At 40.9% G+C, this 10711-nt stretch overlaps 2 protein-coding genes across 2 annotated transcripts in view; one reads left to right on the top strand and one right to left on the bottom strand.

Moving 5' to 3' along the window:
* Positions 1–10711, top strand: part of HES6 (hes family bHLH transcription factor 6) — a 312570-nt gene that overhangs the window by 75837 nt on the left and 226022 nt on the right. The gene's annotated exons all lie outside the window — the stretch shown is intronic.
* Positions 1–10711, bottom strand: part of PSMD1 (proteasome 26S subunit, non-ATPase 1) — a 118984-nt gene that overhangs the window by 107285 nt on the left and 988 nt on the right. The window lies entirely within an intron of this gene.

Here is a 10711-nt window from a genome sequence, read left to right as displayed (position 1 = left end):
GGGGGGGAGGGGACAGCAGTCAGTCTCTTGCTCAGATTTCCAAGAGCCAGGACAGGACTCCTCTGGTAGCCAGGCTCTCATGATGAGCATCTAAGGGAGAATGCTTGTCTGAAAAAGAGCCCCGATACAGACCCTATCTAAGAAATTTCGCCCACCTGCACCAGAAAGGAGAAGAAAGCATGCCTCAGACATATAAAGCCTGGCCCGGGCTCCATAAGCTTTAGGGCTGGACATCAGCAGGAGCTGAACTGGGGGGGGGGTTTAGTCCTGAAGCACACTCAGGCATTTCTCACTGACAGTGGTCACCAGGCTTTGGAACCTGCACAGAGAAGGGGGGAAGGCAGCAAGCCAGGCCTGGGAGCTCCATTCTCTAGCAGTGTAGCAACAAGACCCTCCCCATAAAAGACCAGGCAACAGCACCTTGAGGGAAACCCAACAAGTACTCCCAAAACTTCTAGGTCAGCAGGACTGGCTCCTTCCACTGTTGGAAGGACATGATCAGAAGAAATGAGGGTCTGTTTAGGCACAGAAAGCAGAACACTGACATCTGCTGAGGGGTCAGAAGAGCTCATACAGACTTCCTGCCATTCAGGAGGCACAGTGACTAGCTCCCACAGACCTACCAGACAAGATAATGATCAAGAATCCAAGGAGAAACTCTAGGGACTTCACCCACCACAGAGCCACACAGAAAGTCAGCTGGAAGCCCCAGGGACCACCAAGGCTGGCGCACAACCAGAGGACATGAGGGGCCTGTGGGGCTGGGGGGCAGCAAGAGCCACAGGCTAAAGCCCAGGGACTCTCCTGAGATGCCAAAGGACTCAGGACCTTAAGGTGATAAGGGGGACTTAACCCCAACAGAGGGCGAGCTCACTACAGGAACCAAGGAGATGGAGGGGGAGAAGGAAGCAGGACCACCCACCCCACTTCAAAAGTTCGTTAAAGGGGTAGAGCAGAGTCCTGGCATAAAGCCCCAAATGGGAAGCTAAAGCTGAAAAGACAAGTAAATCAAAGAAACACCACTGGCATCAAAAATTATTACTGATCTAGAGAGCCCCAAAAGAAGGGAAAAATGGATTTTCCACAAGTACTATGGCACATAGTAGGCACTTAAATGTTTAGTGACTACCAACTACACGAAAACCTAGAAGAAATGAAGAGGTAGGAGACAAATAAAGGCTCTGAAGAAAAGGTCTAGGAGACTAAGTAGCTTGGAACAAAGTGCTAAAACTATACTCAAGAAATGAAGTCTCTTCAAATATGAATGCACCAGATAAAAACCAAGGATTTCATAAAAGTAAGAAATATTCAAACAAAATTAAAAGGTTGGGGAAAAAACATGTCAGATCTGATATCAAAAACAACACATTTAGAAATCAGCTCAAGGACAGATAATTCAAGAACTGGACTCCCTGAAAACTCTTATTTTTATAAAAGCCTGGGCACTACATTCAAGAAATGATCAATGAAAACTGCCTACATCTACCAGAACCAGAGGGCAAAGTAAAGAAATAAAGTACCAATCACCTCCTGAAGGAAACCCCCCAAAGGAAAAGTCCCAAGAACGTCATAGACAAAATTCCAAGCTCCAGTGCCAAAGAAAAATTCAGCAAAGATCCAGAAAGAAGTTCAAGGATAAAGGAACATGCTGTGTATTCAACATCACAGAATGGCCAGCAGCTTCTACTCTAAATGGGAGATCAGAGAATGCACTATCTCGAAAGGCAAAGGAGATAGTCTTATAACCAAGAATCACTTACACCCCACATAAAAGATAATCCTACAAGGGCAAAACAGCACTTTCTAGAATTTGAGTAGAAAAAACAAACTAAAAACAGAGCTAAATAGGAATTCTGAAATACAAGAATCTAGAGAAACCTAGAATGGTCAGTTTATGTGAGCTGCCTGATGCTGCCGTGCTAACATGTGATTAAGGAAGAACAAGGCTCCCTCCAGAACCACAAGTTTCAAAAGGTCCAAAAAGGGTTACCTGAGACAAACTGGGGAGGGAGGGAGGGGAAGGAGGTGGGCGGGGGAGACTGGTTCTTTTCTCAGGATCTGAAAAGGAGAAAAGAAAAAGAGGACAAAAGTGAAAATACTCTAGTGCAGAAAGGAGGTAAAGGGGGAGAGAATCTGCATAATTGGGGCACGTGAGAAGAAGAGTATTCAAACACGGAAGAAAGAGTGGGGAGAACAATCCTCAGAAGAACCTTCACTCTTATCTGAAAAGAAGAAGGGAGACTGAACACACACACACACACACACACACGCACTTTGGTACAGAACTATATCAAACTCAGAGTCAAGATGATGGAGTGAAAAATAGCACTTTTCCCTTTCCTCCTCCACAGAAAGAAAGCCAGACTGAATTTTGAACCAGAAAGCCAGAAAAAGTCCCAATGAAGTCACTCTTTTTTCCTTCCCTAGCTCAGGGAAATGGATACTGGGTCTGGAGCTGTCCAGGACTGTGACAATATGGCAGCATTCTTGCACCCAGGAACAGTGAGGGGACTGGAAGGGCAGGAAGAGATCCCAGGGGAGCACGAACAGGTGCCCTCTGGCAGTCTGTCATGTACAGGTCAGTCCAAGTTCCAGAAACAGAGTCACATAGCCCTGAACCTGGGCGCAGAGTAGCCTTGACAGTGAAATAACCAGGACGAGAGTCCTAGACGACAGGGAGCCAGCAGTTCATTGTCTCTGGACCTGCAGACCCTCCTAATGAGCTAATAGTGACTGAGTTTATCAGCAGTCTACTGAAACTCAACCAAACACAAGCCAACAGGTTCAAACCTGGGTCAGGAATTTGCAGAGGGCAGTGAACAAGACCTCTTCCCAGATCATAGCACTTTGGAAACAATGAAAACCTGAAGGCTCCCTCCTTCCACCAAATGAGCTATTAAAACAGCAGAAGGAAATCAAAGGACATATGCTCAGGCCAGACATTCCCCCCACCCACACACCAAAATGAACAGCCTAAAACAACTAAAGGTCCAAGTCAAGAAGGAGGCTGAAAAAAATGAGCAAACACAAAAGAACCTGGCCATAAAGAGCTGCTATGATGTTAGTGAAACTCAAGACACAAACACAGAAGAATACAATAACTTGAAAACATCTACAAGCAATGCCTCAAAGATAAGGGTAGATTGCTACAAGTTCAACAAGAATTCTTGGAAGTAATAAAGATTTAAAAACAAAAAGATCCCAAAAAAGTGATATTTTAAAAAATCAAATAAGAGCAGCAGAGGAAAAACTGGGATTAGAAAACTATGCAAGAAAAATACAAAAAGAGAATTAACAGCTTTGTAAAAAAAGATGACAAAAACTTACTGAAGAAAATGACTTCTTAAAATTAGAACTAGGATAGGGGAGGGATCTTTAGAGGGGAGGGTGAGGGGATAGATTAAAGGGAGGTATAGAAGGATGTTGAGATTTATGGGAATGGGTACAATCCTGCAGGCGCAGGGGTGGGGTGGAGTGTAGGCTAAGTAATAGGAGAGCAAGGTAGCGGGGCAGAAGTAAAGCAGAGGAGTCAGGAGGTATAGGAAATGAGACACATGCACAAATATAAAAACAAAGGTCAGGAGTAGAATTTGTTAGGAAAAGTATATATGTATGTATGTGTATATATGTATGTATATGTGTATGTATATATTTATGTCTACATAGAAATATATCCACACTTAATTGTAGTCTTCTGGGGCACTAAAAAGTACACAGCAGAGAACAAAAGAAAACTTACAAGGAAGCAAAGGAAAAATGGACATCTTACAACACAATGTGTATTATCTATCATACAGGTTTTCTTGAAATGAAAATTCATTGCTATATATTTTGAATCTTCTGCTGTGCATATAACATGTTTTTCTCCCCTTTTCTTATTTTCTATTTAAGTTTTAATATTTAAGTTTATGATAGATTTCTTTCTCTTTTCTCTATTCTGTATTTTACTTCTGGTGTTTGAGTCTAAAATTAAAAAATCAAAAACCAAAAAAAAAAGTAAAACTAGAACTGGCCAAACAGATGTGAGACATCAAGAAAAAATAAAACAAAGTCAAAAGAATGGAAAACATAGTAGAAAATGTGAAATATCTCCTAGGAAAAACAACTGACCTGTGGAACAGATTGAGAAGAGATAATTTAAGAATCACTGGACTACCTGTAAGCCACGAACAAAAAAGTGTAGACGTCATATTTGAAGAAATTGTAAAGGAAAACAGCTCAGGTATCTTAGAATTAGAAACTGAAAGAATCTACTAATGAGAGGTCAGATCTTGAAAGAAATCTCAAAAGTGAAAACCAGCAGGAACATTGTAGACAAATCCCAGAGCTCTCAGGTCAAGGAAAAAAAATACTATCATATCAATATAAGCATCTAGAAAGAATGAATTCAAATACTGTGGAGGCAGAGTCAGGATCACACAAGATTTAGCAGCTACCACTATAAAAGAACAGAAGGCATAGAATGATATTTCAGATGTCAAAGGAACTAGCATTACAGCCAAAAATGAAATTGGGTATAATTCTACAAGGGGAAAAAATAGATATTTAATGAAACAGAAAACTTTCCAGCATTCCTAAAGAAAAGACCAGAGCTGAGTAGAAAATCTGACATTCAAACACAAGATTCAAGAGAAGCATAAAAAGGTAAACATGAGTGAGAAATCATAAGATTGGAAAAGGTTAAAACATTCTTAAATGGGAAGATGATGCATATAACACCTTCAGAACTTTATCAGCAGGGGTCTTAGAGGAAGTCTACACAAGGCCTGGGTGTGATTCTATTATGTTGCAATGATCTTAAAAGAATGGAAGGGTGAAAAAAAGGGATGCACTTGCGGTGAGCAGGGGTGGGGAGGAGAGGAAGAATAGGAAAAATTATCTCACATAAATGGGATATGCAAGAAACAATGTATATAATGGAGGGGAGAATAGGGGCAGGGGTAGGGAGTGGGCAACACTTGGATCATACTCTCAGCTGAACTGCTTTGTGACATTAAAAATACTGTAAATAACTATGTTGTGGAGTTTATTTCATTTATAAAGTTAGATTTCAACTTCCTGTCAATAACCTGATTTTGGAAATTGTACAAGTTTATTCCCCCTCCCCATTGTCACCTAACCACAAGAATATTCCTCTGCTCATCTAAGTGTCTCCCAATCCTTTCCACCAATAAGAAAACAGGTGGCTTCATCCTTGCATCTTTTTTTTATCCCTCCTTCCAAATTGTATATTAGCCATATAGAAACCAGGGTTGAGGGGCTCTTGTGCTACCAAAGCCTGAGGCCCAGTTTGTTTTGCAATTGCATGCCCTGCTGAATAAATCACTTGTCTGGAGAAAACTCACCTTCTTTATTTCACTGCTAGCAGGTTCAAGGAGAAAAGAGCACACACACATGTGTGTATACACACACACACACACACACAGAAATTCATCTTATTCAATAGGGAAGTAGGAGGAAAAGAGGTCAAAAGAAGGGAGGAAGTAATAAGAAGAATGGGTAGACTAAGGAAAGCAGCAGTCAGAAGCTAAACAGACTCTTGAGGGGGGAATAGGGTTTAAGAAGTTGAGTATAAGAAAATAAGACAGAGAAAAACAGCAATCATAACTGAATGTGAATGGGATGAACTCACCCATAAAATGGAAGCAGGGAGCAGAATGGATTAGCAATCAGAATTTAACAGTATGTCTACAAGATCCACAAAAGAAAAAGAAAATAAAGTTTTAAAAAATGGATTGGAACCGAATTATGTTTCAGCTGAATTAAAAAAGGCAAGGATAGCAATCACAATCTCAGACGAAGCAAAAGCAAAACCACACATAACTAAAAGAGAGTAACAGGGAAGCTACATTTAGCTAAATGTAGAGGACCACGGCCAGTGGGGCTCTGACCCAGATTGGCTGAATAAGCCCTCTCAGCATAAGGCCCTGCTAAGCAGGCCCGGATCAGTTCCCCATCCCCCAGGAGGGCTCACAGGCATGGGCATCACATCCTTGTAAGAAGTGTGGTATGTGCTCCCGGCCTGGGAACAAGGACTCTCGCAGTGCCCTCAGGGGAAACTAGCATCATGTGGCAATGTAGTATTAACTAGAAGCCTTGGGACAACTCCATTCTGTTCTAGGGAGGTTTGGAACATCCTGCCGGTGGTACTTGGACGTCCTGATAACAAGGATAGAATACACAACCATCACGTATGAGGGCAATGGTGTAATCCCATAGATAGTGGTTTATGATGACTATGCAGTTTCACACTATGTATACTAGACTCTTAGCTGAATGAAGTTTACATTGTTTCCCACCATACTGGAGCCCCATCTTCGTTTATGGTTGTCAGCCTCTGGGTAAGTAACTCTTTCAAAGTCTATCTTTTCTCCTCACTTTCCCTTCTCAGCTCTGCTGCTGGCCAGCAGGGCTCCTCTCTGTCACTATCTCAGACACTGCCACAGAAGGGCAGGGGTCCCTGGGGGGGCTTGGCTCCCCACAGCTAAAAGGTACCCACTTGGGGCAGCTAGGTGACACAGAGAATAGAGCACCAGTCCTGGAGTCAGGAGGACCTAAATTCAAATCCCACACCAGGCACTTGAAAGTTACTAGCTGTGTGACCTTGGGCAAGTCACTTAACCCCAATGGTCTTGCCTTCCTCCCCTCAAAAAAAAATTTTTTTTTAAAAAGGCACCCACTGACAATGAAATAATAAATACTGAACATATATGCACAAATGGCATAGCAACTAAATTCTAAGGAAAATTAAAAATTACAGAAGGAAATAGTAAAACTATTATAGTGGAGGAAATTCAATTTACCCCCTCTCAGACACAGATATATCTAACCATAAAATAAGAAATAAGATAAGGAGATAAATAGAATATAAGAAAAGTTAGATATAGTAGCCCTCTAGAGAATAATGAATGGGAATAGAAAGGAGCATATCTATTCTTAGTATGCATGACACTTTCACAAAAACCGACCATGTGTGAGTCATTAAAAAACCCCACAAACAAAAGCAGAAAAGCAGAAATATTAAATGCATCTTTTCCTTTCTATAACTCAATAAAAATTACATTCAACAAAGGTCTACTGAAGCACATATTAAAAATTAACTAAAAACTAACCTAATCCTAAAAAGTGAGTGGGTCAAAGAACAATTCATAGAAACAATAATTTTATTAATGATATCAAAAATATAGCAAATTTATATCTCTAAATGCTTACATTTATAAAAGGAGAAAAAGAACAACTCAACAAATTGGGAATGGAACTTAAAAAAAAAACCCTAGAAAAGTAACAAATTACACACCCCTGAAAGACAAGAGAAATCCTGAAAATAAATGGAGAGATTAATAAAATTTAAAATAAAAAAACCTATTGAACTAATAAATATAACTAGAAGCTTGTTTTTTTGGGGGGGAAATATAACATATAAACCACTAGCTAATTTATTTTGAAAAAGAAAGAAGAAAACCAAATTATCAGTGTCAAAAATGAAAAAGGTAAATTCACAACCAATGAAGAGGAAATAAAAGCAATTATTAGGTGCTATTTTGCCCAATTTATATGCCAATAAAATTGACAATCTAAACGAATGCTTACAAAATATAAGTTGTCCAGATTAACAGATTAGGAAATAAATGCTTAAATAACCTATCTTAGAAAAAGAAATTGAACAAATTCTAAGGGGAAAAAAAAAACAAACCAGGACCAGATGGATTTGCAAGTGAATTCCACCAAACATTTAAGAATAATTCATTTCAAGACTACATAAACTGTTCGGAAAAAAGGGTAAAAGGAGGAACCCTATCACACCTTTTCTATGACACCCATATGGTCTTCATACTTATACCAGGGAGAACCAAAAAAAGAGAAAAAGACAAAGACCAATTTCCTTGGGGCGGCTAGGTGGTACAGTGAATAGAGCACTGGCCCTGGAGTCAGGAGGACCTGAGTTCAAATCCAGCCTCAGACACTTAACACGTACTAGCTGTGTGACCTGGGGAAGTCACTTAACCCCAATTGCCCCTCCAAAGAGCAAAAAAGAAAAAAAAAGAAGAGAAGAGAAATTCCATTAAAATAACTGCAGACAGTATAAAATACTTGGGAGTCTACCTACCAAGACACACAAAAGAATTATAGAAACAAAATTACAAAATACTCTTTACGCAAAGACAGATCTAAATAATTTGAGAAATATTAATTTCTCATGGGTAGGCTGAGCCCATATGATGGAAATGATAATGCTACCTAAAGGAATTTACCTTTTCAGTGCCATACCAATCAAACTGCCAAAGAATTACTTTACAGAACTAGAAAAAATAGTAACAAAATTCATTTGCAGGAATAAAAGGTCAATAATATTAATGGAATTTTTTTTAAAAAGATGAAGGGAGTCTAGCAGTACCAGATCTCAAACTATACTATAAGCTGTAATCATCAAATTATTCTGGTACTGGATAATAAGACTGGTTAATCAATAGAATGGATAGGTACACAATATACAGAAGCAAATGAGCACAGGAATCTAGTGTTTCGTGAACCCAAAGATTCCAGTTATTGGAACAAGAACTCCCTATTTGTTTAAAAAAAAAAAAGCTGGAAAAACTGGAACATTGTCTGGCAGAACTATGTATATAGATCCACATCTCACACTGTATAACAAGATCAGCTCAAAATAGGTGAATGATTTAGATGTAAAGAATGATATCATAAGCAAATTAGTGGAGCATAGAAAAAGTTACCTGTCAGATCTATGGATCAGGGAAGAGATGACCAAACAAGACACAGAGAGGTTCACAGAAGGCAAAATGGATAATTTGATTATATATAAAGTTTTTGCACAAACAAAGCCAAATCTGCTAAAATTAGAAGAAAAGCAGAAAATGAGAAAAAATTCTTTGAAGCAAGTTTCAATGATAAAGGTCTCATTTCTGAAACATATTAAGAACTGAGCCAAATGTACAAGAATAAGAGCCATTCCCCAACTGATAAACGGTCAAAGACATGAACAGGTGGCTTTTGGAGGAAGAAATCAAACCCATCGATAGTCAATGAGAAAATGCTCTAAATAATAGAGAAAAGCAAATTTAAAAATCTCTGAGGTACCCATCTGACTGACTAATGTGACAGAAGAAGAAAATGATAAATGTTGGAGGGCATGTGGGAAAATAGGAATACTAATGCACTGTGGATGAAGCTACGAACTAGTCCAACTATTCTGGAAGGCAATCTGAAACTGTGCCCAAAAGGCTATTCATAACTATTCATACCCTTTCACCCAGCACTAGCTCTATATCCCAAAGAGATCAACGAAAGGGGAAAGGACCTGGATGTACAAAAACATTTATAGTAGCTCTTTTAGTGATGGCAAAGAATGTGAAACCAAGGAGATAAACATCAACTGGGAAACGGATGAACAAGCTATGGCATATGAAGGTGAGGGAACACTACTACCATGGGCTGAAAGGGATGATTTCAGAGAAACCTGGGAAGACAAATGAACTGATGCAAGGTGAAGTGAGCAAAACCAGGGAAACAGTAACAGCGATATGGTAAAAGACAATCAACTTTGAAAAACTTAGTAACTGAGCAACTCAATGCCCTATCACAATTCCAAAGATGAAAAATGCAACCCACCTCCAGAGAGGGCTGATGGACTCAGAGGGCAGATTTGTTTTCTCTTTCTCTTCTTTTTTTTTTTGTGGGGGGAAGAGGGGACATGGGTAATGGGGAAATGTGTTTTGTGTGACTTGCTATTTGTAATGGGGTTTATATTTTTTGCCTTCTCAATGACTGGGAAAGGGAGATATTTTGAAACTGAAAACAAAATAAAATTGAATTTTTAAAAATTTATGTAAAGAAATACATTAAAAACTCAACAAGTAGGGATAAGATGGGGTGTAATTAAGGAAGGAACAGTCAACAGAAAAAGCCAATTTCCTAGTCCAGAATGAGACAGAAATAAGAAATGCAGAGGACTAGACACTAAGGAGGGAACGTTGCCTGGGAAGGGATGAACTTAAAAATTAAGGTAAGCAAACACAACTGGAACACAATGTAAGAGATGAAAAAGGAGACAACATCAAGGACGGGGAAAGAAATGAGCAAAGCGGGGAAAATGCGCAAGGGACAGCGCAGGGCAGGAAAGCCTGAGTGAAACACTTCAGAATCGCGCTGGGCAGCAGGCAGCCGGGTCTTCGTGGGGCAGCCTCCCCGCAGAGGGGAGGACGCTGGTCTGGCTTGACCAGACTCACTGGTCACCAGGGTTTCCCCTTTTCCCCTGGGGGGGGCGGGGAGGGAGCACCGCCAGCAGCAGAGAAGGGTGGGGAGGCCCCGGTCCCCACAGAGCCCGCTTCTTCTCTATAACAGCAACCGCAGCCACGGTGGGACCCGACCCAGGACCCTCTGGGCTAGGCGGCCAGCCTAACCCGCTCTTCCCCAGCGTCTGAGTTCAAACTGAGAAAGCACAGCCCGGGCCCCGGGGGTCCCCTTTCCCCACCCGGGGCCAGTGGTCTGGCTCTCCCAGGCCATGGGTAGCCCTGGTCACCCCTGGACAAGTCACTTCCCCTCCTTCTGGACAGGTCACTACTCACCCTGTTCTGGATAGGTCAGTGCCCCCCTTCTCTGGACAGACTGCCCCCCCCCGAACAGGTCACTACTCACCCCCCTCTGGGCAGGTCAGTGTCCCTCCTCTGGACAGGTCACTGGCCCCCCAGGACAG

The sequence above is a fragment of the Petaurus breviceps genome, unplaced genomic scaffold (assembly GCF_028583685.1).
Source record: "Petaurus breviceps papuanus isolate PSGF00001 unplaced genomic scaffold, PetGlider_PUasm1.0 567, whole genome shotgun sequence".
In the NCBI taxonomy this organism is placed as follows: domain Eukaryota; kingdom Metazoa; phylum Chordata; class Mammalia; order Diprotodontia; family Petauridae; genus Petaurus; species Petaurus breviceps.
Note: the sequence above shows the minus strand (reverse complement) of the source record. Positions and strands in the feature narration are given on the sequence as shown.